The 20,246-nt window shown below is 40.0% G+C and overlaps 47 non-coding genes across 47 annotated transcripts; all 47 read left to right on the forward strand.

The window, feature by feature from the left end:
* The first annotated feature begins 54 nt into the window (after positions 1-54).
* On the forward strand, positions 55-126 carry trnaq-cug. Its single transcript has one exon. It is a non-coding gene; the product is annotated as a tRNA-Gln (tRNA).
* Positions 127-710: 584 nt separating this feature from the next.
* On the forward strand, positions 711-781 carry trnaq-uug. The gene has a single exon. It is a non-coding gene; the product is annotated as a tRNA-Gln (tRNA).
* Positions 782-1,198: 417 nt separating this feature from the next.
* trnaq-uug lies at positions 1,199-1,270 on the forward strand. The gene has a single exon. It is a non-coding gene; the product is annotated as a tRNA-Gln (tRNA).
* Positions 1,271-1,386: 116 nt separating this feature from the next.
* trnaq-cug lies at positions 1,387-1,458 on the forward strand. The gene has a single exon. It is a non-coding gene; the product is annotated as a tRNA-Gln (tRNA).
* A 584-nt stretch (positions 1,459-2,042) lies between these two features.
* Positions 2,043-2,114, forward strand: trnaq-uug. Its single transcript has one exon. It is a non-coding gene; the product is annotated as a tRNA-Gln (tRNA).
* Positions 2,115-2,235: 121 nt separating this feature from the next.
* Positions 2,236-2,307, forward strand: trnaq-cug. The gene has a single exon. It is a non-coding gene; the product is annotated as a tRNA-Gln (tRNA).
* Positions 2,308-2,891: 584 nt separating this feature from the next.
* On the forward strand, positions 2,892-2,963 carry trnaq-uug. Its single transcript has one exon. It is a non-coding gene; the product is annotated as a tRNA-Gln (tRNA).
* A 116-nt stretch (positions 2,964-3,079) lies between these two features.
* Positions 3,080-3,151, forward strand: trnaq-cug. Its single transcript has one exon. It is a non-coding gene; the product is annotated as a tRNA-Gln (tRNA).
* Positions 3,152-3,754: 603 nt separating this feature from the next.
* trnaq-uug lies at positions 3,755-3,826 on the forward strand. The gene has a single exon. It is a non-coding gene; the product is annotated as a tRNA-Gln (tRNA).
* A 343-nt stretch (positions 3,827-4,169) lies between these two features.
* Positions 4,170-4,241, forward strand: trnaq-uug. Its single transcript has one exon. It is a non-coding gene; the product is annotated as a tRNA-Gln (tRNA).
* Positions 4,242-4,357: 116 nt separating this feature from the next.
* trnaq-cug lies at positions 4,358-4,429 on the forward strand. The gene has a single exon. It is a non-coding gene; the product is annotated as a tRNA-Gln (tRNA).
* A 590-nt stretch (positions 4,430-5,019) lies between these two features.
* trnaq-uug lies at positions 5,020-5,091 on the forward strand. Its single transcript has one exon. It is a non-coding gene; the product is annotated as a tRNA-Gln (tRNA).
* Positions 5,092-5,205: 114 nt separating this feature from the next.
* On the forward strand, positions 5,206-5,277 carry trnaq-cug. Its single transcript has one exon. It is a non-coding gene; the product is annotated as a tRNA-Gln (tRNA).
* Positions 5,278-5,862: 585 nt separating this feature from the next.
* trnaq-uug lies at positions 5,863-5,934 on the forward strand. The gene has a single exon. It is a non-coding gene; the product is annotated as a tRNA-Gln (tRNA).
* A 116-nt stretch (positions 5,935-6,050) lies between these two features.
* trnaq-cug lies at positions 6,051-6,122 on the forward strand. Its single transcript has one exon. It is a non-coding gene; the product is annotated as a tRNA-Gln (tRNA).
* A 587-nt stretch (positions 6,123-6,709) lies between these two features.
* On the forward strand, positions 6,710-6,781 carry trnaq-uug. The gene has a single exon. It is a non-coding gene; the product is annotated as a tRNA-Gln (tRNA).
* Positions 6,782-6,897: 116 nt separating this feature from the next.
* Positions 6,898-6,969, forward strand: trnaq-cug. Its single transcript has one exon. It is a non-coding gene; the product is annotated as a tRNA-Gln (tRNA).
* A 584-nt stretch (positions 6,970-7,553) lies between these two features.
* trnaq-uug lies at positions 7,554-7,625 on the forward strand. The gene has a single exon. It is a non-coding gene; the product is annotated as a tRNA-Gln (tRNA).
* A 116-nt stretch (positions 7,626-7,741) lies between these two features.
* trnaq-cug lies at positions 7,742-7,813 on the forward strand. The gene has a single exon. It is a non-coding gene; the product is annotated as a tRNA-Gln (tRNA).
* A 584-nt stretch (positions 7,814-8,397) lies between these two features.
* Positions 8,398-8,469, forward strand: trnaq-uug. Its single transcript has one exon. It is a non-coding gene; the product is annotated as a tRNA-Gln (tRNA).
* Positions 8,470-8,585: 116 nt separating this feature from the next.
* trnaq-cug lies at positions 8,586-8,657 on the forward strand. Its single transcript has one exon. It is a non-coding gene; the product is annotated as a tRNA-Gln (tRNA).
* Positions 8,658-9,242: 585 nt separating this feature from the next.
* trnaq-uug lies at positions 9,243-9,314 on the forward strand. The gene has a single exon. It is a non-coding gene; the product is annotated as a tRNA-Gln (tRNA).
* Positions 9,315-9,655: 341 nt separating this feature from the next.
* trnaq-uug lies at positions 9,656-9,727 on the forward strand. The gene has a single exon. It is a non-coding gene; the product is annotated as a tRNA-Gln (tRNA).
* A 115-nt stretch (positions 9,728-9,842) lies between these two features.
* trnaq-cug lies at positions 9,843-9,914 on the forward strand. Its single transcript has one exon. It is a non-coding gene; the product is annotated as a tRNA-Gln (tRNA).
* A 587-nt stretch (positions 9,915-10,501) lies between these two features.
* trnaq-uug lies at positions 10,502-10,573 on the forward strand. The gene has a single exon. It is a non-coding gene; the product is annotated as a tRNA-Gln (tRNA).
* Positions 10,574-10,689: 116 nt separating this feature from the next.
* On the forward strand, positions 10,690-10,761 carry trnaq-cug. Its single transcript has one exon. It is a non-coding gene; the product is annotated as a tRNA-Gln (tRNA).
* Positions 10,762-11,349: 588 nt separating this feature from the next.
* trnaq-uug lies at positions 11,350-11,421 on the forward strand. The gene has a single exon. It is a non-coding gene; the product is annotated as a tRNA-Gln (tRNA).
* Positions 11,422-11,537: 116 nt separating this feature from the next.
* On the forward strand, positions 11,538-11,609 carry trnaq-cug. Its single transcript has one exon. It is a non-coding gene; the product is annotated as a tRNA-Gln (tRNA).
* Positions 11,610-12,156: 547 nt separating this feature from the next.
* trnaq-uug lies at positions 12,157-12,228 on the forward strand. The gene has a single exon. It is a non-coding gene; the product is annotated as a tRNA-Gln (tRNA).
* A 116-nt stretch (positions 12,229-12,344) lies between these two features.
* On the forward strand, positions 12,345-12,416 carry trnaq-cug. Its single transcript has one exon. It is a non-coding gene; the product is annotated as a tRNA-Gln (tRNA).
* A 602-nt stretch (positions 12,417-13,018) lies between these two features.
* Positions 13,019-13,090, forward strand: trnaq-uug. Its single transcript has one exon. It is a non-coding gene; the product is annotated as a tRNA-Gln (tRNA).
* Positions 13,091-13,416: 326 nt separating this feature from the next.
* On the forward strand, positions 13,417-13,488 carry trnaq-uug. Its single transcript has one exon. It is a non-coding gene; the product is annotated as a tRNA-Gln (tRNA).
* A 116-nt stretch (positions 13,489-13,604) lies between these two features.
* Positions 13,605-13,676, forward strand: trnaq-cug. Its single transcript has one exon. It is a non-coding gene; the product is annotated as a tRNA-Gln (tRNA).
* A 593-nt stretch (positions 13,677-14,269) lies between these two features.
* trnaq-uug lies at positions 14,270-14,341 on the forward strand. Its single transcript has one exon. It is a non-coding gene; the product is annotated as a tRNA-Gln (tRNA).
* A 115-nt stretch (positions 14,342-14,456) lies between these two features.
* Positions 14,457-14,528, forward strand: trnaq-cug. Its single transcript has one exon. It is a non-coding gene; the product is annotated as a tRNA-Gln (tRNA).
* Positions 14,529-15,118: 590 nt separating this feature from the next.
* On the forward strand, positions 15,119-15,190 carry trnaq-uug. The gene has a single exon. It is a non-coding gene; the product is annotated as a tRNA-Gln (tRNA).
* Positions 15,191-15,306: 116 nt separating this feature from the next.
* trnaq-cug lies at positions 15,307-15,378 on the forward strand. The gene has a single exon. It is a non-coding gene; the product is annotated as a tRNA-Gln (tRNA).
* A 589-nt stretch (positions 15,379-15,967) lies between these two features.
* On the forward strand, positions 15,968-16,039 carry trnaq-uug. The gene has a single exon. It is a non-coding gene; the product is annotated as a tRNA-Gln (tRNA).
* A 116-nt stretch (positions 16,040-16,155) lies between these two features.
* On the forward strand, positions 16,156-16,227 carry trnaq-cug. The gene has a single exon. It is a non-coding gene; the product is annotated as a tRNA-Gln (tRNA).
* Positions 16,228-16,812: 585 nt separating this feature from the next.
* On the forward strand, positions 16,813-16,884 carry trnaq-uug. Its single transcript has one exon. It is a non-coding gene; the product is annotated as a tRNA-Gln (tRNA).
* Positions 16,885-17,000: 116 nt separating this feature from the next.
* trnaq-cug lies at positions 17,001-17,072 on the forward strand. The gene has a single exon. It is a non-coding gene; the product is annotated as a tRNA-Gln (tRNA).
* A 587-nt stretch (positions 17,073-17,659) lies between these two features.
* Positions 17,660-17,731, forward strand: trnaq-uug. Its single transcript has one exon. It is a non-coding gene; the product is annotated as a tRNA-Gln (tRNA).
* Positions 17,732-17,845: 114 nt separating this feature from the next.
* trnaq-cug lies at positions 17,846-17,917 on the forward strand. The gene has a single exon. It is a non-coding gene; the product is annotated as a tRNA-Gln (tRNA).
* A 592-nt stretch (positions 17,918-18,509) lies between these two features.
* Positions 18,510-18,581, forward strand: trnaq-uug. The gene has a single exon. It is a non-coding gene; the product is annotated as a tRNA-Gln (tRNA).
* Positions 18,582-18,697: 116 nt separating this feature from the next.
* On the forward strand, positions 18,698-18,769 carry trnaq-cug. The gene has a single exon. It is a non-coding gene; the product is annotated as a tRNA-Gln (tRNA).
* A 584-nt stretch (positions 18,770-19,353) lies between these two features.
* Positions 19,354-19,425, forward strand: trnaq-uug. Its single transcript has one exon. It is a non-coding gene; the product is annotated as a tRNA-Gln (tRNA).
* Positions 19,426-19,541: 116 nt separating this feature from the next.
* trnaq-cug lies at positions 19,542-19,613 on the forward strand. The gene has a single exon. It is a non-coding gene; the product is annotated as a tRNA-Gln (tRNA).
* The last annotated feature ends 633 nt before the right edge of the window (positions 19,614-20,246 follow it).

A 20,246-nucleotide genomic window follows, 5' to 3' on the forward strand; every position in this document is an offset into this window, starting at 1 on the left:
TCCGCTGTACTAAGGACAGGAAAATCGGAACTCTACAATAATTACTCTGTATGAGGTTCTATGGTGTAATGGTTAGCACTCAGGACTCTGAATCCTGCGATCCGAGTTCAAATCTCGGTAGGACCTTCCATGATTTTGCAGTGACACACTCCTCCCCTGTCAACTTTAAAATAGTTGTGCGTGAAAGAAACAAGTGGGTGGGAGTCGATAAGCACTCTTGTTACGCACAAATGGTTAGCCTACGGTAAATGCATACTATGAGTCCCTGGTACGTTTTTTAATTGAAAACTTGCTGCCCCACAAAGAACTGACAATGTTTCATATTTTGTTCACACTCATCACTTCATTCGTGTTGGAAATATGTGGATTTCCAAGTGGATGCATGGTAGGGTAGCCCAGTTGATACCGTTTCTGGCCAGAAAATATTTGATATTTTTTTCCGGTGAACCAAGGACAGTAAAATCTGAACCCGTCACAGAGTATTGAGTTCTATGCTGTAAAGGTTATCACTCAGGACTCTGAATCCTACAATCCGAGTTTAAATCTTGGACGATCCTACCATGTCAATTAATTTGCCTCGTGGAACTAGAATATAGCTGTCCAAATATTGTTGTCAGTTGAAAGTATTTGCAACACGTGAAGGAACGACAGTCCGCTGTTGCAAATTAAACGCAGATTTTTTTTTCAATTTCCATTTGGACTTATAATATGGTTCTATGGTGTAATTTTAGCACTCTGGACTTTGAATCCAGTGATCCGAGTTCAAATCTCGGTAGAACCTTCCTGTTTTTTTGTGCTGAATTATTCACATGGCCAACCAATAATCTCATAATCTGCTGTTTATCCGCTGTACTAAGGACAGGAAAATTGGAACTCTACAATAATTACTCTGTATGAGGTTCTATGGTGTAATGGTTAGCACTCAGGACTCTGAATCCTACAATCCGAGTTTAAATCTTGGACGATCCTACCATGTCAATTAATTTGCCTCGTGGAACTAGAATATAGCTGTCCAAATATTGTTGTCAGTTGAAAGTATTTGCAACACGTGAAGGAACATGTCAATTAATTTGCCTCGTGGAACTAGAATATAGCTGTCCAAACAGTTGAAAGTATTTGCAACCCGTGAAGGAACGACAACCGCTGTTGCAAATTAAACGCAGATTTTTTTTTCAATTTCCATTTGGATTTATAATATGGTTCTATGGTGTAATGGTTAGCACTCTGGACTTTGAATCCAGTGATCCGAGTTCAAATCTCGGTAGAACCTTCCTGTTTTTTTGTGCTGAATTATTCACATGGCCAACCAATAATCTCATAATCTGCTGTTTATCCGCTGTACTAAGGACAGGAAAATCGGAACTCTACAATAATTACTCTGTATGAGGTTCTATGGTGTAATGGTTAGCACTCAGGACTCTGAATCCTGCGATCCGAGTTCAAATCTCGGTAGGACCTTCCATGATTTTGCAGTGACACACTCCTCCCCTGTCAACTTTAAAATAGTTGTGCGTGAAAGAAACAAGTGGGTGGGAGTCGATAAGCACTCTTGTTACGCACAAATGGTTAGCCTACGGTAAATGCATACTATGAGTCCCTGGTACGTTTTTTAATTGAAAACTTGCTGCCCCACAAAGAACTGACAATGTTTCATATTTTGTTCACACTCATCACTTCATTCGTGTTGGAAATATGTGGATTTCCAAGTGGATGCATGGTAGGGTAGCCCAGTTGATACCGTTTCTGGCCAGAAAATATTTGATTTTTTTTTCCGGTGAACCAAGGACAGTAAAATCTGAACCCGTCACAGAGTATTGAGTTCTATGCTGTAAAGGTTATCACTCAGGACTCTGAATCCTACAATCCGAGTTTAAATCTTGGACGATCCTACCATGTCAATTAATTTGCCTCGTGGAACTAGAATATAGCTGTCCAAATATTGTTGTCAGTTGAAAGTATTTGCAACACGTGAAGGAACGACAGTCCGCTGTTGCAAATTAAACGCAGATTTTTTTTTCAATTTCCATTTGGACTTATAATATGGTTCTATGGTGTAATGGTTAGCACTCTGGACTTTGAATCCAGTGATCCGAGTTCAAATCTCGGTAGAACCTTCCTGTTTTTTTGTGCTGACCTGAATTATTCACATGGCCAACCAATAATCTCATAATCTGCTGTTTATCCGCTGTACTAAGGACAGGAAAATCGGAACTCTACAATAATTACTCTGTATGAGGTTCTATGGTGTAATGGTTAGCACTCAGGACTCTGAATCCTGCGATCCGAGTTCAAATCTCGGTAGGACCTTCCATGATTTTGCAGTGACACACTCCTCCCCTGTCAACTTTAAAATAGTTGTGCGTGAAAGAAACAAGTGGGTGGGAGTCGATAAGCACTCTTGTTACGCACAAATGGTTAGCCTACGGTAAATGCATACTATGAGTCCCTGGTACGTTTTTTAATTGAAAACTTGCTGCCCCACAAAGAACTGACAATGTTTCATATTTTGTTCACACTCATCACTTCATTCGTGTTGGAAATATGTGGATTTCCAAGTGGATGCATGGTAGGGTAGCCCAGTTGATACCGTTTCTGGCCAGAAAATATTTGATCTTTTTTCCGGTGAACCAAGGACAGTAAAATCTGAACCCGTCACAGAGTATTGAGTTCTATGCTGTAAAGGTTATCACTCAGGACTCTGAATCCTACAATCCGAGTTTAAATCTTGGACGATCCTACCATGTCAATTAATTTGCCTCGTGGAACTAGAATATAGCTGTCCAAATATTGTTGTCAGTTGAAAGTATTTGCAACACGTGAAGGAACGACAGTCCGCTGTTGCAAATTAAACGCAGATTTTTTTTTTCAATTTCCATTTGGACTTATAATATGGTTCTATGGTGTAATGGTTAGCACTCTGGACTTTGAATCCAGTGATCCGAGTTCAAATCTCGGTAGAACCTTCCTGTTTTTTTGTGCTGAATTATTCACATGGCCAACCAATAATCTCATAATCTGCTGTTTATCCGCTGTACTAAGGACAGGAAAATCGGAACTCTACAATAATTACTCTGTATGAGGTTCTATGGTGTAATGGTTAGCACTCAGGACTCTGAATCCTGCGATCCGAGTTCAAATCTCGGTAGGACCTTCCATGATTTTGCAGTGACACACTCCTCCCCTGTCAACTTTAAAATAGTTGTGCGTGAAAGAAACAAGTGGGTGGGAGTCGATAAGCACTCTTGTTACGCACAAATGGTTAGCCTACGGTAAATGCATACTATGAGTCCCTGGTACGTTTTTTAATTGAAAACTTGCTGCCCCACAAAGAACTGACAATGTTTCATATTTTGTTCACACTCATCACTTCATTCGTGTTGGAAATATGTGGATTTCCAAGTGGATGCATGGTAGGGTAGCCCAGTTGATACCGTTTCTGGCCAGAAAATATTTGATATTTTTTTCCGGTGAACCAAGGACAGTAAAATCTGAACCCGTCACAGAGTATTGAGTTCTATGCTGTAAAGGTTATCACTCAGGACTCTGAATCCTACAATCCGAGTTTAAATCTTGGACGATCCTACCATGTCAATTAATTTGCCTCGTGGAACTAGAATATAGCTGTCCAAATATTGTTGTCAGTTGAAAGTATTTGCAACACGTGAAGGAACGACACAGTCCGCTGTTGCAAATTAAACTTTGCAGATCCGAGTTCAAATCTTTTTTTTTCAATTTCCATTTGGACTTATAATATGGTTCTATGGTGTAATGGTTAGCACTCTGGACTTTGAATCCAGTGATCCGAGTTCAAATCTCGGTAGAACCTTCCTGTTTTTTTGTGCTGAATTATTCACATGGCCAACCAATAATCTCATAATCTGCTGTTTATCCGCTGTACTAAGGACAGAAAAATTTGAACTCTACAATAATTACTCTGTACAGAGGTTCTATGGTGTAATGGTTAACACTCAGGACTCTGAATCCTACAATCCGAGTTTAAATCTTGGACGATCCTACCATGTCAATTAATTTGCCTCGTGGAACTAGAATATAGCTGTCCAAATATTGTTGTCAGTTGAAAGTATTTGCAACACGTGAAGGAACGACAGTCCGCTGTTGCAAATTAAACGCAGATTTTTTTTTTCAATTTCCATTTGATATTATAATATGGTTCTATGGTGTAATGGTTAGCACTCTGGACTTTGAATCCAGTGATCCGAGTTCAAATCTCGGTAGAACCTTCCTGTTTTTTTGTGCTGAATTATTCACATGGCCAACCAATAATCTCATAATCTGCTGTTTATCCGCTGTACTAAGGACAGGAAAATCGGAACTCTACAATAATTACTCTGTATGAGGTTCTATGGTGTAATGGTTAGCACTCAGGACTCTGAATCCTGCGATCCGAGTTCAAATCTCGGTAGGACCTTCCATGATTTTGCAGTGACACACTCCTCCCCTGTCAACTTTAAAATAGTTGTGCGTGAAAGAAACAAGTGGGTGGGAGTCGATAAGCACTCTTGTTACGCACAAATGGTTAGCCTACGGTAAATGCATACTATGAGTCCCTGGTACGTTTTTTAATTGAAAACTTGCTGCCCCACAAAGAACTGACAATGTTTCATATTTTGTTCACACTCATCACTTCATTCGTGTTGGAAATATGTGGATTTCCAAGTGGATGCATGGTAGGGTAGCCCAGTTGATACCGTTTCTGGCCAGAAAATATTTGATTTTTTTTTCCGGTGAACCAAGGACAGTAAAATCTGAACCCGTCACAGAGTATTGAGTTCTATGCTGTAAAGGTTATCACTCAGGACTCTGAATCCTACAATCCGAGTTTAAATCTTGGACGATCCTACCATGTCAATTAATTTGCCTCGTGGAACTAGAATATAGCTGTCCAAATATTGTTGTCAGTTGAAAGTATTTGCAACACGTGAAGGAACGACAGTCCGCTGTTGCAAATTAAACGCAGATTTTTTTTTTTTTTTCAATTTCCATTTGGACTTATAATATGGTTCTATGGTGTAATGGTTAGCACTCTGGACTTTGAATCCAGTGATCCGAGTTCAAATCTCGGTAGAACCTTCCTGTTTTTTTGTGCTGAATTATTCACATGGCCAACCAATAATCTCATAATCTGCTGTTTATCCGCTGTACTAGACAGGAAAATCGGAACTCTACAATAATTACTCTGTATGAGGTTCTATGGTGTAATGGTTAGCACTCAGGACTCTGAATCCTGCGATCCGAGTTCAAATCTCGGTAGGACCTTCCATGATTTTGCAGTGACACACTCCTCCCCTGTCAACTTTAAAATAGTTGTGCGTGAAAGAAACAAGTGGGTGGGAGTCGATAAGCACTCTTGTTACGCACAAATGGTTAGCCTACGGTAAATGCATACTATGAGTCCCTGGTACGTTTTTTAATTGAAAACTTGCTGCCCCACAAAGAACTGACAATGTTTCATATTTTGTTCACACTCATCACTTCATTCGTGTTGGAAATATGTGGATTTCCAAGTGGATGCATGGTAGGGTAGCCCAGTTGATACCGTTTCTGGCCAGAAAATATTTGATCTTTTTTCCGGTGAACCAAGGACAGTAAAATCTGAACCCGTCACAGAGTATTGAGTTCTATGCTGTAAAGGTTATCACTCAGGACTCTGAATCCTACAATCCGAGTTTAAATCTTGGACGATCCTACCATGTCAATTAATTTGCCTCGTGGAACTAGAATATAGCTGTCCAAATATTGTTGTCAGTTGAAAGTATTTGCAACACGTGAAGGAACGACAGTCCGCTGTTGCAAATTAAACGCAGATTTTTTTTTTTCAATTTCCATTTGGACTTATAATATGGTTCTATGGTGTAATGGTTAGCACTCTGGACTTTGAATCCAGTGATCCGAGTTCAAATCTCGGTAGAACCTTCCTGTTTTTTTGTGCTGAATTATTCACATGGCCAACCAATAATCTCATAATCTGCTGTTTATCCGCTGTACTAAGGACAGGAAAATCGGAACTCTACAATAATTACTCTGTATGAGGTTCTATGGTGTAATGGTTAGCACTCAGGACTCTGAATCCTGCGATCCGAGTTCAAATCTCGGTAGGACCTTCCATGATTTTGCAGTGACACACTCCTCCCCTGTCAACTTTAAAAATAGTTGTGCGTGAAAGAAACAAGTGGGTGGGAGTCGATAAGCACTCTTGTTACGCACAAATGGTTAGCCTACGGTAAATGCATACTATGAGTCCCTGGTACGTTTTTTAATTGAAAACTTGCTGCCCCACAAAGAACTGACAATGTTTCATATTTTGTTCACACTCATCACTTCATTCGTGTTGGAAATATGTGGATTTCCAAGTGGATGCATGGTAGGGTAGCCCAGTTGATACCGTTTCTGGCCAGAAAATATTTGATTTTTTTTTCCGGTGAACCAAGGACAGTAAAATCTGAACCCGTCACAGAGTATTGAGTTCTATGCTGTAAAGGTTATCACTCAGGACTCTGAATCCTACAATCCGAGTTTAAATCTTGGACGATCCTACCATGTCAATTAATTTGCCTCGTGGAACTAGAATATAGCTGTCCAAATATTGTTGTCAGTTGAAAGTATTTGCAACACGTGAAGGAACGACAGTCCGCTGTTGCAAATTAAACGCAGATTTTTTTTTTTCAATTTCCATTTGGACTTATAATATGGTTCTATGGTGTAATGGTTAGCACTCTGGACTTTGAATCCAGTGATCCGAGTTCAAATCTCGGTAGAACCTTCCTGTTTTTTTGTGCTGAATTATTCACATGGCCAACCAATAATCTCATAATCTGCTGTTTATCCGCTGTACTAAGGACAGGAAAATCGGAACTCTACAATAATTACTCTGTATGAGGTTCTATGGTGTAATGGTTAGCACTCAGGACTCTGAATCCTGCGATCCGAGTTCAAATCTCGGTAGGACCTTCCATGATTTTGCAGTGACACACTCCTCCCCTGTCAACTTTAAAATAGTTGTGCGTGAAAGAAACAAGTGGGTGGGAGTCGATAAGCACTCTTGTTACGCACAAATGGTTAGCCTACGGTAAATGCATACTATGAGTCCCTGGTACGTTTTTTAATTGAAAACTTGCTGCCCCACAAAGAACTGACAATGTTTCATATTTTGTTCACACTCATCACTTCATTCGTGTTGGAAATATGTGGATTTCCAAGTGGATGCATGGTAGGGTAGCCCAGTTGATACCGTTTCTGGCCAGAAAATATTTGATCTTTTTTCCGGTGAACCAAGGACAGTAAAATCTGAACCCGTCACAGAGTATTGAGTTCTATGCTGTAAAGGTTATCACTCAGGACTCTGAATCCTACAATCCGAGTTTAAATCTTGGACGATCCTACCATGTCAATTAATTTGCCTCGTGGAACTAGAATATAGCTGTCCAAATATTGTTGTCAGTTGAAAGTATTTGCAACACGTGAAGGAACGACAGTCCGCTGTTGCAAATTAAACGCAGATTTTTTTTTTCAATTTCCATTTGGACTTATAATATGGTTCTATGGTGTAATGGTTAGCACTCTGGACTTTGAATCCAGTGATCCGAGTTCAAATCTCGGTAGAACCTTCCTGTTTTTTTGTGCTGAATTATTCACATGGCCAACCAATAATCTCATAATCTGCTGTTTATCCGCTGTACTAAGGACAGGAAAATCGGAACTCTACAATAATTACTCTGTATGAGGTTCTATGGTGTAATGGTTAGCACTCAGGACTCTGAATCCTGCGATCCGAGTTCAAATCTCGGTAGGACCTTCCATGATTTTGCAGTGACACACTCCTCCCCTGTCAACTTTAAAATAGTTGTGCGTGAAAGAAACAAGTGGGTGGGAGTCGATAAGCACTCTTGTTACGCACAAATGGTTAGCCTACGGTAAATGCATACTATGAGTCCCTGGTACGTTTTTTAATTGAAAACTTGCTGCCCCACAAAGAACTGACAATGTTTCATATTTTGTTCACACTCATCACTTCATTCGTGTTGGAAATATGTGGATTTCCAAGTGGATGCATGGTAGGGTAGCCCAGTTGATACCGTTTCTGGCCAGAAAATATTTGATCTTTTTTCCGGTGAACCAAGGACAGTAAAATCTGAACCCGTCACAGAGTATTGAGTTCTATGCTGTAAAGGTTATCACTCAGGACTCTGAATCCTACAATCCGAGTTTAAATCTTGGACGATCCTACCATGTCAATTAATTTGCCTCGTGGAACTAGAATATAGCTGTCCAAATATTGTTGTCAGTTGAAAGTATTTGCAACACGTGAAGGAACGACAGTCCGCTGTTGCAAATTAAACGCAGATTTTTTTTTTCAATTTCCATTTGGACTTATAATATGGTTCTATGGTGTAATGGTTAGCACTCTGGACTTTGAATCCAGTGATCCGAGTTCAAATCTCGGTAGAACCTTCCTGTTTTTTTGTGCTGAATTATTCACATGGCCAACCAATAATCTCATAATCTGCTGTTTATCCGCTGTACTAAGGACAGGAAAATCGGAACTCTACAATAATTACTCTGTATGAGGTTCTATGGTGTAATGGTTAGCACTCAGGACTCTGAATCCTGCGATCCGAGTTCAAATCTCGGTAGGACCTTCCATGATTTTGCAGTGACACACTCCTCCCCTGTCAACTTTAAAATAGTTGTGCGTGAAAGAAACAAGTGGGTGGGAGTCGATAAGCACTCTTGTTACGCACAAATGGTTAGCCTACGGTAAATGCATACTATGAGTCCCTGGTACGTTTTTTAATTGAAAACTTGCTGCCCCACAAAGAACTGACAATGTTTCATATTTTGTTCACACTCATCACTTCATTCGTGTTGGAAATATGTGGATTTCCAAGTGGATGCATGGTAGGGTAGCCCAGTTGATACCGTTTCTGGCCAGAAAATATTTGATACTTTTTTCCGGTGAACCAAGGACAGTAAAATCTGAACCCGTCACAGAGTATTGAGTTCTATGCTGTAAAGGTTATCACTCAGGACTCTGAATCCTACAATCCGAGTTTAAATCTTGGACGATCCTACCATGTCAATTAATTTGCCTCGTGGAACTAGAATATAGCTGTCCAAATATTGTTGTCAGTTGAAAGTATTTGCAACACGTGAAGGAACGACAGTCCGCTGTTGCAAATTAAACGCAGATTTTTTTTTTCAATTTCCATTTGGACTTATAATATGGTTCTATGGTGTAATGTTTAGCACTCTGGACTTTGAATCCAGTGATCCGAGTTCAAATCTCGGTAGAACCTTCCTGTTTTTTTGTGCTGAATTATTCACATGGCCAACCAATAATCTCATAATCTGCTGTTTATCCGGTGTAAAAATGACAGGAAAATTGGAACTCTACACTTATTACTCTGTAAGGGGTTCTATGCTGTAAAGGTTATCACTCAGGACTCTGAATCCTACAATCCGAGTTTAAATCTTGGATGATCCTAACATGTCAATTAATTTGCCTCGTGGAACTAGAATATAGCTGTCCAAATATTGTTGTCAGTTGAAAGTATTTGCAACACGTGAAGGAACGACAGTCCGCTGTTGCTAATTAAACGCAGATTTTTTTTTCAATTTCCAGTTGGATTTAGAATATGGTTCTATGGTGTAATGGTTAGCACTCTGGACTTTGAATCCAGTGATCTGTGTTCAAATCTCGGTAGAACCTTCCTGTTTTTTTGTGCTGAATTATTCACATGGCCAACCAATAATCTCATAATCTGCTGTTTATCCGGTGTACAAATGACAGGAAAATCGGAACTCTACAATAATTACTCTGTATGGGTTCTATGGTGTAATGGTTAGCACTCAGGACTCTGAATCCTGCGATCTGAGTTCAAATCTCGGTAGGACCTACCTTGATTTTGCAGTGACACACTCCTCCCCTGTCAACTTTAAAATAGTTGTGCGTGAAAGAAACAAGTGGGTGGGAGTCGATAAGCACTCTTGTTACGCACAAATGGTTAGCCTACGGTAAATGCATACTATGAGTCCCTGGTACGTTTTTTAATTGAAAACTTGCTGCCCCACAAAGAACTGACAATGTTTCATATTTTGTTCACACTCATCACTTCATTCGTGTTGGAAATATGTGGATTTCCAAGTGGATGCATGGTAGGGTAGCCCAGTTGATACCGTTTCTGGCCAGAAAATATTTGATCTGTTTTTCCGGTGAACCAAGGACAGTAAAATCTGAACCCGTCACAGAGTATTGAGGGTTCTATGCTGTAAAGGTTATCACTCAGGACTCTGAATCCTACAATCCGAGTTTAAATCTTGGACGATCCTACCATGTCAATTAATTTGCCTCGTGGAACTAGAATATAGCTGTCCAAATATTGTTGTCAGTTGAAAGTATTTGCAACACGTGAAGGAACGACAGTCCGCTGTTGCAAATTAAACGCAGATTTTTTTTTTCAATTTCCATTTGGATTTATAATATGGTTCTATGGTGTAATGGTTAGCACTCTGGACTTTGAATCCAGTGATCCGAGTTCAAATCTCGGTAGAACCTTCCTGTTTTTTTGTGCTGAATTATTCACATGGCCAACCAATAATCTCATAATCTGCTGTTTATCCGGTGTACTAAGGACAGGAAAATCGGAACTCTACAATAATTACTCTGTATGGGGTTCTATGGTGTAATGGTTAGCACTCAGGACTCTGAATCCTGCGATCCGAGTTCAAATCTCGGTAGGACCTTCCATGATTTTGCAGTGACACACTCCTCCCCTGTCAACTTTAAAATAGTTGTGCGTGAAAGAAACAAGTGGGTGGGAGTCGATAAGCACTCTTGTTACGCACAAATGGTTAGCCTACGGTAAATGCATACTATGAGTCCCTGGTACGTTTTTTAATTGAAAACTTGCTGCCCCACAAAGAACTGACAATGTTTCATATTTTGTTCACACTCGTCACTTCATTCGTGTTGGAAATATGTGGATTTCCAAGTGGATGCATGGTAGGGTAGCCCAGTTGATACCGTTTCTGGCCAGAAAATATTTGATATTTTTTTTCCGGTGAACCAAGGACAGTAAAATCTGAACCCGTCACAGAGTATTGAGTTCTATGCTGTAAAGGTTATCACTCAGGACTCTGAATCCTACAATCCGAGTTTAAATCTTGGACGATCCTACCATGTCAATTAATTTGCCTCGTGGAACTAGAATATAGCTGTCCAAATATTGTTGTCAGTTGAAAGTATTTGCAACACGTGAAGGAACGACAGTCCGCTGTTGCAAATTAAACGCAGATTTTTTTTTTTTCAATTTCCATTTGGACTTATAATATGGTTCTATGGTGTAATGGTTAGCACTCTGGACTTTGAATCCAGTGATCCGAGTTCAAATCTCGGTAGAACCTTCCTGTTTTTTTGTGCTGAATTATTCACATGGCCAACCAATAATCTCATAATCTGCTGTTTATCCGCTGTACTAAGGACAGGAAAATCGGAACTCTACAATAATTACTCTGTATGAGGTTCTATGGTGTAATGGTTAGCACTCAGGACTCTGAATCCTGCGATCCGAGTTCAAATCTCGGTAGGACCTTCCATGATTTTGCAGTGACACACTCCTCCCCTGTCAACTTTAAAATAGTTGTGCGTGTTACGCACAAATGGTTAGCCTACGGTAAATGCATACTATGAGTCCCTGGTACGTTTTTTAATTGAAAACTTGCTGCCCCACAAAGAACTGACAATGTTTCATATTTTGTTCACACTCATCACTTCATTCGTGTTGGAAATATGTGGATTTCCAAGTGGATGCATGGTAGGGTAGCCCAGTTGATACCGTTTCTGGCCAGAAAATATTTGATTTTTTTTTCCGGTGAACCAAGGACAGTAAAATCTGAACCCGTCACAGAGTATTGAGTTCTATGCTGTAAAGGTTATCACTCAGGACTCTGAATCCTACAATCCGAGTTTAAATCTTGGACGATCCTACCATGTCAATTAATTTGCCTCGTGGAACTAGAATATAGCTGTCCAAATATTGTTGTCAGTTGAAAGTATTTGCAACACGTGAAGGAACGACAGTCCGCTGTTGCAAATTAAACGCAGATTTTTTTTTTCATTTCCATTTGGACTTATAATATGGTTCTATGGTGTAATGGTTAGCACTCTGGACTTTGAATCCAGTGATCCGAGTTCAAATCTCGGTAGAACCTTCCTGTTTTTTTGTGCTGAATTATTCACATGGCCAACCAATAATCTCATAATCTGCTGTTTATCCGCTGTACTAAGGACAGGAAAATCGGAACTCTACAATAATTACTCTGTATGAGGTTCTATGGTGTAATGGTTAGCACTCAGGACTCTGAATCCTGCGATCCGAGTTCAAATCTCGGTAGGACCTTCCATGATTTTGCAGTGACACACTCCTCCCCTGTCAACTTTAAAATAGTTGTGCGTGAAAGAAACAAGTGGGTGGGAGTCGATAAGCACTCTTGTTACGCACAAATGGTTAGCCTACGGTAAATGCATACTATGAGTCCCTGGTACGTTTTTAATTGAAAACTTGCTGCCCCACAAAGAACTGACAATGTTTCATATTTTGTTCACACTCATCACTTCATTCGTGTTGGAATTCGTGTTGGAAATATGTGGATTTCCAAGTGGATGCATGGTAGGGTAGCCCAGTTGATACCGTTTCTGGCCAGAAAATATTTGATCTGTTTTTCCGGTGAACCAAGGACAGTAAAATCTGAACCCGTCACAGAGTATTGAGTACAGGGTTCTATGCTGTAAAGGTTATCACTCAGGACTCTGAATCCTACAATCCGAGTTTAAATCTTGGACGATCCTACCATGTCAATTAATTTGCCTCGTGGAACTAGAATATAGCTGTCCAAATATTGTTGTCAGTTGAAAGTATTTGCAACACGTGAAGGAACGACAGTCCGCTGTTGCAAATTAAACGCAGATTTTTTTTTCAATTTCCATTTGGATTTATAATATGGTTCTATGGTGTAATGGTTAGCACTCTGGACTTTGAATCCAGTGATCCGAGTTCAAATCTCGGTAGAACCTTCCTGTTTTTTTGTGCTGAATTATTCACATGGCCAACCAATAATCTCATAATCTCCGGTGTAAAAATGACAGGAAAATTGGAACTCTACACTTATTACTCTGTAAGGGGTTCTATGCTGTAAAGGTTATCACTCAGGACTCTGAATCCTACAATCCGAGTTTAAATTGATCCTACCATGTCAATTAATTTGCCTCGTGGAACTAGAATATAGCTGTCCAAATATTGTTGTCAGTTGAAAGTATTTGCAACACGTGAAGGAACGACAGTCCGCTGTTGCTAATTAAACGCAGATTTTTTTTTCAATTTCCATTTGGATTTAGAATATGGTTCTATGGTGTAATGGTTAGCACTCTGGACTTTGAATCCAGTGATCCGAGTTCAAATCTCGGTAGAACCTTCCTGTTTTTTTGTGCTGAATTATTCACATGGCCAACCAATAATCTCATAATCTGCTGTTTATCCGGTGTACTAAGGACAGGAAAATCGGAACTCTACAATAATTACTCTGTATGGGGTTCTATGGTGTAATGGTTAGCACTCAGGACTCTGAATCCTGCGATCCGAGTTCAAATCTCGGTAGGACCTACCTTGATTTTGCAGTGACACACTCCTCCCCTGTCAACTTTAAAATAGTTGTGCGTGAAAGAAACAAGTGGGTGGGAGTCGATAAGCACTCTTGTTACGCACAAATGGTTAGCCTACGGTAAATGCATACTATGAGTCCCTGGTACGTTTTTTAATTGAAAACTTGCTGCCCCACAAAGAACTGACAATGTTTCATATTTTGTTCACACTCGTCACTTCATTCGTGTTGGAAATATGTGGATTTCCAAGTGGATGCATGGTAGGGTAGCCCAGTTGATACCGTTTCTGGCCAGAAAATATTTGATCTGTTTTTCCGGTGAACCAAGGACAGTAAAATCTGAACCCGTCACAGAGTATTGAGTACAGGGTTCTATGCTGTAAAGGTTATCACTCAGGACTCTGAATCCTACAATCCGAGTTTAAATCTTGGACGATCCTACCATGTCAATTAATTTGCCTCGTGGAACTAGAATATAGCTGTCCAAATATTGTTGTCAGTTGAAAGTATTTGCAACACGTGAAGGAACGACAGTCCGCTGTTGCAAATTAAACGCAGATTTTTTTTTTTCAATTTCCATTTGGATTTAGAATATGGTTCTATGGTGTAATGTTTAGCACTCTGGACTTTGAATCCAGTGATCCGAGTTCAAATCTCGGTAGAACCTTCCTGTTTTTTTGTGCTGAATTATTCACATGGCCAACCAATAATCTCATAATCTGCTGTTTATCCGGTGTACTAAGGACAGGAAAATTGGAACTCTACAATAATTACTCTGTATGGGTTCTATGGTGTAATGGTTAGCACTCAGGACTCTGAATCCTGCGATCCGAGTTCAAATCTCGGTAGGACCTTCCATGATTTTGCAGTGACACACTCCTCCCCTGTCAACTTTAAAATAGTTGTGCGTGAAAGAAACAAGTGGGTGGGAGTCGATAAGCACTCTTGTTACGCACAAATGGTTAGCCTACGGTAAATGCATACTATGAGTCCCTGGTACGTTTTTTAATTGAAAACTTGCTGCCCCACAAAGAACTGACAATGTTTCATATTTTGTTCACACTCGTCACTTCATTCGTGTTGGAAATATGTGGATTTCCAAGTGGATGCATGGTAGGGTAGCCCAGTTGATACCGTTTCTGGCCAGAAAATATTTGATATTTTTTTCCGGTGAACCAAGGACAGTAAAATCTGAACCCGTCACAGAGTATTGAGTTCTATGCTGTAAAGGTTATCACTCAGGACTCTGAATCCTACAATCCGAGTTTAAATCTTGGACGATCCTACCATGTCAATTAATTTGCCTCGTGGAACTAGAATATAGCTGTCCAAATATTGTTGTCAGTTGAAAGTATTTGCAACACGTGAAGGAACGACAGTCCGCTGTTGCAAATTAAACGCAGATTTTTTTTTTTTTTTCAATTTCCATTTGGACTTATAATATGGTTCTATGGTGTAATGGTTAGCACTCTGGACTTTGAATCCAGTGATCCGAGTTCAAATCTCGGTAGAACCTTCCTGTTTTTTTGTGCTGAATTATTCACATGGCCAACCAATAATCTCATAATCTGCTGTTTATCCGCTGTACTAAGGACAGGAAAATCGGAACTCTACAATAATTACTCTGTATGAGGTTCTATGGTGTAATGGTTAGCACTCAGGACTCTGAATCCTGCGATCCGAGTTCAAATCTCGGTAGGACCTTCCATGATTTTGCAGTGACACACTCCTCCCCTGTCAACTTTAAAATAGTTGTGCGTGAAAGAAACAAGTGGGTGGGAGTCGATAAGCACTCTTGTTACGCACAAATGGTTAGCCTACGGTAAATGCATACTATGAGTCCCTGGTACGTTTTTTAATTGAAAACTTGCTGCCCCACAAAGAACTGACAATGTTTCATATTTTGTTCACACTCGTCACTTCATTCGTGTTGGAAATATGTGGATTTCCAAGTGGATGCATGTAGGGTAGCCCAGTTGATACCGTTTCTGGCCAGAAAATATTTGATCTGTTTTTCCGGTGAACCAAGGACAGTAAAATCTGAACCCGTCACAGAGTATTGTACAGGGTTCTATGCTGTAAAGGTTATCACTCAGGACTCTGAATCCTACAATCCGAGTTTAAATCTTGGACGATCCTACCATGTCAATTAATTTGCCTCGTGGAACTAGAATATAGCTGTCCAAATATTGTTGTCAGTTGAAAGTATTTGCAACACGTGAAGGAACGACAGTCCGCTGTTGCAAATTAAACGCAGATTTTTTTTTTCAATTTCCATTTGGATTTAGAATATGGTTCTATGGTGTAATGTTTAGCACTCTGGACTTTGAATCCAGTGATCCGAGTTCAAATCTCGGTAGAACCTTCCTGTTTTTTTGTGCTGAATTATTCACATGGCCAACCAATAATCTCATAATCTGCTGTTTATCCGGTGTACTAAGGACAGGAAAATTGGAACTCTACAATAATTACTCTGTATGGGGTTCTATGGTGTAATGGTTAGCACTCAGGACTCTGAATCCTGCGATCCGAGTTCAAATCTCGGTAGGACCTACCATGATTTTGCAGTGACACACTCCTCCCCTGTCAACTTTAAAATAGTTGTGCGTGAAAGAAACAAGTGGGTGGGAGTCGATAAGCACTCTTGTTACGCACAAATGGTTAGCCTACGGTAAATGCATACTATGAGTCCCTGGTACGTTTTTTAATTGAAAACTTGCTGCCCCACAAAGAACTGACAATGTTTCATATTTTGTTCACACTCATCACTTCATTCGTGTTGGAAATATGTGGATTTCCAAGTGGATGCATGGTAGGGTAGCCCAGTTGATACCGTTTCTGGCCAGAAAATATTTGATCTGTTTTTCCGGTGAACCAAGGACAGTAAAATCTGAACCCGTCACAGAGTATTGAGTTCTATGCTGTAAAGGTTATCACTCAGGACTCTGAATCCTACAATCCGAGTTTAAATCTTGGACGATCCTACCATGTCAATTAATTTGCCTCGTGGAACTAGAATATAGCTGTCCAAATATTGTTGTCAGTTGAAAGTATTTGCAACACGTGAAGGAACGACAGTCCGCTGTTGCAAATTAAACGCAGATTTTTTTTTTCAATTTCCATTTGGATTTAGAATATGGTTCTATGGTGTAATGTTTAGCACTCTGGACTTTGAATCCAGTGATCCGAGTTCAAATCTCGGTAGAACCTTCCTGTTTTTTTGTGCTGAATTATTCACATGGCCAACCAATAATCTCATAATCTGCTGTTTATCCGCTGTACTAAGGACAGGAAAATCGGAACTCTACAATAATTACTCTGTATGAGGTTCTATGGTGTAATGGTTAGCACTCAGGACTCTGAATCCTGCGATCCGAGTTCAAATCTCGGTAGGACCTTCCATGATTTTGCAGTGACACACTCCTCCCCTGTCAACTTTAAAATAGTTGTGCGTGAAAGAAACAAGTGGGTGGGAGTCGATAAGCACTCTTGTTACGCACAAATGGTTAGCCTACGGTAAATGCATACTATGAGTCCCTGGTACGTTTTTTAATTGAAAACTTGCTGCCCCACAAAGAACTGACAATGTTTCATATTTTGTTCACACTCGTCACTTCATTCGTGTTGGAAATATGTGGATTTCCAAGTGGATGCATGGTAGGGTAGCCCAGTTGATACCGTTTCTGGCCAGAAAATATTTGATCTGTTTTTCCGGTGAACCAAGGACAGTAAAATCTGAACCCGTCACAGAGTATTGAGTTCTATGCTGTAAAGGTTATCACTCAGGACTCTGAATCCTACAATCCGAGTTTAAATCTTGGACGATCCTACCATGTCAATTAATTTGCCTCGTGGAACTAGAATATAGCTGTCCAAATATTGTTGTCAGTTGAAAGTATTTGCAACACGTGAAGGAACGACAGTCCGCTGTTGCAAATTAAACGCAGATTTTTTTTTTTTCAATTTCCATTTGGACTTATAATATGGTTCTATGGTGTAATGGTTAGCACTCTGGACTTTGAATCCAGTGATCCGAGTTCAAATCTCGGTAGAACCTTCCTGTTTTTTTGTGCTGAATTATTCACATGGCCAACCAATAATCTCATAATCTGCTGTTTATCCGGTGTACTAAGGACAGGAAAATGGAACTCTACAATAATTACTCTGTATGGGTTCTATGGTGTAATGGTTAGCACTCAGGACTCTGAATCCTGCGATCCGAGTTCAAATCTCGGTAGGACCTTCCATGATTTTGCAGTGACACACTCCTCCCCTGTCAACTTTAAAATAGTTGTGCGTGAAAGAAACAAGTGGGTGGGAGTCGATAAGCACTCTTGTTACGCACAAATGGTTAGCCTACGGTAAATGCATACTATGAGTCCCTGGTACGTTTTTTAATTGAAAACTTGCTGCCCCACAAAGAACTGACAATGTTTCATATTTTGTTCACACTCGTCACTTCATTCGTGTTGGAAATATGTGGATTTCCAAGTGGATGCATGGTAGGGTAGCCCAGTTGATACCGTTTCTGGCCAGAAAATATTTGATCTGTTTTTCCGGTGAACCAAGGACAGTAAAATCTGAACCCGTCACAGAGTATTGAGGGTTCTATGCTGTAAAGGTTATCACTCAGGACTCTGAATCCTACAATCCGAGTTTAAATCTTGGACGATCCTACCATGTCAATTAATTTGCCTCGTGGAACTAGAATATAGCTGTCCAAATATTGTTGTCAGTTGAAAGTATTTGCAACACGTGAAGGAACGACAGTCCGCTGTTGCAAATTAAACGCAGATTTTTTTTTTTTTTTCAATTTCCATTTGGATTTATAATATGGTTCTATGGTGTAATGGTTAGCACTCTGGACTTTGAATCCAGTGATCCGAGTTCAAATCTCGGTAGAACCTTCCTGTTTTTTTGTGCTGAATTATTCACATGGCCAACCAATAATCTCATAATCTGCTGTTTATCCGCTGTACTAAGGACAGGAAAATTGGAACTCTACAATAATTACTCTGTAAGGGGTTCTATGGTGTAATGGTTAGCACTCAGGACTCTGAATCCTGCGATCCGAGTTCAAATCTCGGTAGGACCTTCCATGATTTTGCAGTGACACACTCCTCCCCTGTCAACTTTAAAATAGTTGTGCGTGAAAGAAACAAGTGGGTGGGAGTCGATAAGCACTCTTGTTACGCACAAATGGTTAGCCTACGGTAAATGCATACTATGAGTCCCTGGTACGTTTTTTAATTGAAAACTTGCTGCCCCACAAAGAACTGACAATGTTTCATATTTTGTTCACACTCGTCACTTCATTCGTGTTGGAAATATGTGGATTTCCAAGTGGATGCATGGTAGGGTAGCCCAGTTGATACCGTTTCTGGCCAGAAAATATTTGATCTTTTTTCCGGTGAACCAAGGACAGTAAAATCTGAACCCGTCACAGAGTATTGAGTTCTATGCTGTAAAGGTTATCACTCAGGACTCTGAATCCTACAATCCGAGTTTAAATCTTGGACGATCCTACCATGTCAATTAATTTGCCTCGTGGAACTAGAATATAGCTGTCCAAATATTGTTGTCAGTTGAAAGTATTTGCAACACGTGAAGGAACGACAGTCCGCTGTTGCAAATTAAACGCAGATTTTTTTTTTCAATTTCCATTTGGATTTATAATATGGTTCTATGGTGTAATGGTTAGCACTCTGGACTTTGAATCCAGTGATCCGAGTTCAAATCTCGGTAGAACCTTCCTGTTTTTTTGTGCTGAATTATTCACATGGCCAACCAATAATCTCATAATCTGCTGTTTATCCGCTGTACTAAGGACAGGAAAATCGGAACTCTACAATAATTACTCTGTATGAGGTTCTATGGTGTAATGGTTAGCACTCAGGACTCTGAATCCTGCGATCCGAGTTCAAATCTCGGTAGGACCTTCCATGATTTTGCAGTGACACACTCCTCCCCTGTCAACTTTAAAATAGTTGTGCGTGAAAGAAACAAGTGGGTGGGAGTCGATAAGCACTCTTGTTACGCACAAATGGTTAGCCTACGGTAAATGCATACTATGAGTCCCTGGTACGTTTTTTAATTGAAAACTTGCTGCCCCACAAAGAACTGACAATGTTTCATATTTTGTTCACACTCGTCACTTCATTCGTGTTGGAAATATGTGGATTTCCAAGTGGATGCATGGTAGGGTAGCCCAGTTGATACCGTTTCTGGCCAGAAAATATTTGATCTGTTTTTCCGGTGAACCAAGGACAGTAAAATCTGAACCCGTCACAGAGTATTGAGGGTTCTATGCTGTAAAGGTTATCACTCAGGACTCTGAATCCTACAATCCGAGTTTAAATCTTGGACGATCCTACCATGTCAATTAATTTGCCTCGTGGAACTAGAATATAGCTGTCCAAATATTGTTGTCAGTTGAAAGTATTTGCAACACGTGAAGGAACGACAGTCCGCTGCTGTTGCAAATTAAACGCAGATTTTTTTTTCAATTTCCATTTGGATTTAATATGGTTCTATGGTGTAATGGTTAGCACTCTGGACTTTGAATCCAGTGA

Source organism: Oncorhynchus gorbuscha, unplaced genomic scaffold (assembly GCF_021184085.1).
Source record: "Oncorhynchus gorbuscha isolate QuinsamMale2020 ecotype Even-year unplaced genomic scaffold, OgorEven_v1.0 Un_scaffold_1624, whole genome shotgun sequence".
Classification (NCBI taxonomy): Eukaryota; Metazoa; Chordata; class Actinopteri; order Salmoniformes; family Salmonidae; genus Oncorhynchus; species Oncorhynchus gorbuscha.